Raw genomic sequence first — 3,482 nt, 5'->3', positions numbered from 1 at the left:
CAGATTAATGAGTAACGTCCCAATAAACAGCCCATAATCTGGCGATTCATCTTGAGATGCCTGCTCTGAAACACAGTGCGGCGTAACTAGAGGTGAAAATACTATGGGTACATAATTATAAGAATTGCAGAGATAAGTCATTATGCTGTCGGGAAAAAATATATATATATATATATTATGTGTATATATATACATACATATACATATATATATATATAATTTTTTGGCCTTGACGATCACAGTTGATCTCACCTCTCGGGCATCTTTCAACAAAGCATCACTGAAATGGGGTTTAGTTTTACCAGGGGATGGCCCCTTCCCCATTCTTTTCGGGCTCTGTTAGCTAGCCAAGAGGCCTACGGCGTCTCTGCTTTTTTGTGAAAACAGATGATTCTGTGCAGAGTCCTGAAACCAGTTATTTCGCTGCTGACTGTAGGAAACACGCCAGTGCTGAAGGTGTTCCGATGCAAGTTCCTGCCACACTACAATCCTCAGAACGGGGAAAATCAATTTCTCGCATATGCAGGCATTGCACTTACGTGATTTTAGGCCACGCCAGAGGCTGCCACCGAAGAATATGTGAAATCGGTATCACTGCTTCCCACGTCGAGGGTATCCAATGGCAAGAGGAGACTTCCCGGCCGAAGCTCTTCCTTCTCGTGTCTCCTACGTCTGTGTTGACCTGGCTTCTTCTGTTTTCTGGAAATTGATCATCTGTCTTCACAAAGAAGGAGAGTCCGCTCCATCCGATGAACTGTCTGATTTATCCCAAGTTTTGTAATCGGACACGTGACGCATCTGGAGTCCAGAGACATTTTCGTTCCACTGAGCTGCCCAGTCTTCGGGAGTTGTTGGGATTCCTGGAATGTCAGGGACTTCCAGCAGATGGCAATGATTTGGGAATAATTCTTCATCTCTTTTTTTGACTATGTATGTATAATTATGTGTATAATTGTATGTATAAACAAATAAAGCTCCGCTACAAGATGAGGCCTGTGGCAAGACCTGGGGATTCTCTGGAAACGCTGGAGCAGTCTGGGGTCAGAAAAAGTTCCTGGAAGGTCGACACGATAGCTCAATCACTCAACTTCTTTTTTCACGTGTGTGTGTGTGCTTATATAGTGATTCGTTTTCTAGTTTATCTTTTTTTCTGAGAGAAAAATTTAATGGAAATATATTTTAATTTCATCACGAATTTCAATAATGACGGTTTTTCATTAATAAGTTGAATAATTGATAACAGGTGCCAAGAATTTGAATATAAACAGGCGACTTCACCAAACATTTGCGAAAGATAAAGTCATGTAACGTTTGACCTGTGTTATACATACATACACACATACATACATAAATATATACATATATACATACACACAAATATGTGTACATACTTGTACTGTGTTTGCGTGTAAACAATATGTACAGGTTTATATGTATATATACATACGTGTATATATATATATATATATATATATATATATATATATATATATATATATATATATATATATATATATATATATATATATATATATATATATATATTTGAGTAGAGAGGGGAATTGTATATATATTTATATGTATAATGTCGTCTAGCAGGTGTCTCTCCCTCCTAATCAGATTCTTATCGATAGTTTATATTGGTTCAACCTCTTATCAGTCATACAGTTGTTGATGTCACGCAGAGGGTCTCTCATATCTGCCCGGAGCCTTGGCACCTTTATCCCACTACATAATTTTTTTATATATGCATGTTATTTTCTTCAGCAAATAGTACAAAAATAAAATAAATAATAATAATAATAATAATAATAATAATAATAATAATAATAATAATACATAATAATTGAGGACGCCAAATGACACCTTTCTTGAGGATGCCAAATGTTCAGGACGCCAAGACGCCAAATGGCACCTTTTTACCCTACTTACTACCATAATTTCTTATATATGCATGTTATTTTCTTCAGCAAAATATATAAATACACAAGTTAATAATAATTTTTATTTATGCATGTTTATTTTCTTCAGCAAAATATGAAAATAAAATAAAATGAATAATACACAATAATACAATAATAATAATAATACAATAATAATAATAATAATAATAATATGAATAATTGAGGACGCCAAATGACACCCTTTCTTGAGGACGCCAAAATGTTCAGGACGCCAGGACTCCAAATGGCACCTTTACCCTATTTACTACATAATTTTTTTATATATGCATGTTATTTTCAGCAAAAAAATATAAAAATAAAATAAATAATAATAATCATACAACAATAATAATAATAATAATACACAATAATAATAATACATAATAATTGAGGACGCCAAATGACACCCTTTCTTGAGGACGCCAAATGTTCAGATCCCAGGACGCCAAATGGCACTTTTTTTACCTTATATATATATATTTATATATATATATATATATATATATATATATATATATATATATATATAATAAACACATATATATGTATATATAAATCATGTATGTTTGCATAAGGGCAACTAGATGGTTATTTTTTGTATGAGTGTTTATGCACGTTTCTTTAAGTAATGCTTATAATGAAATTAGCATTAATTTTGGTTTACCTCGTTAAAACCTCCTTTTCGTAAACTCGTCCGCTAAACCCTACGCCAACGCATCTTAGGAATTGTGTGCAAGGAACAGTAAAAAACATAAACGACAAAATTAACCGCGAGGATTTCATTATTTACGATGCAGCTATCATGGCGTCATTGCAAATCCCGTGAACGTTCTGTTCGAGGTCACTATCCTTGAAGGAATCTGAAGCGGTTGTTTGACGAAAAGGAATGAATCGAAACAATATAATGTTTCTCAATTCATCCAAGAAAAAGGACCTGACGATTAATTGCTTTTGAAACTATTTAGTTTGTGCAGTTGTTGTTGGTTCTATAATTTGCCTCTTTATTATGATGAAGAGACGTTCTTTTAAGTGGTCAGGATTCAGTGATTCACTTCTCATCTAGTATATTGGAGAATTGGTTCTTTTCCGTTCTGAAACAGAACAGTCACGCTTGATGACAGAGGAAATGCAAATAATAGTATAATAACTTTCCAGATTGTTCTTTTGTGAAACTAAACTTTGGGTCATTAGAAAGGATTTTTCCGGATGGAATTGATTTATTTTTTAAAAGACATGAAAGCTAAAAAGTCTAGAATGGGCTGCAGCGAATTCATCCCCTACTCCTCAATGAAATTTCTGGTATCTCATCAGTAAGGGTATATACACACATGTACAGTCACACGTGTACGTTATGAGTTTCATTTCCTTATCCTCTGCTTACTTCTGTTCCCCGTACTATCCATAAATGCTCTCCTCACCACATTCTCAACACTTCTGATCACGTGATAAGATCTCTTCTCCCACTCGGCTATTTTTTTCCTTTTCTTGATTCGTAATCACTTTGGTTAAGTAATTTTTTATTTTTTTTTGTAAAGGTCT

This window comes from Macrobrachium rosenbergii, chromosome 53, assembly GCF_040412425.1.
Source record: "Macrobrachium rosenbergii isolate ZJJX-2024 chromosome 53, ASM4041242v1, whole genome shotgun sequence".
Lineage (NCBI taxonomy): Eukaryota > Metazoa > Arthropoda > Malacostraca > Decapoda > Palaemonidae > Macrobrachium > Macrobrachium rosenbergii.
Note: the sequence above shows the minus strand (reverse complement) of the source record.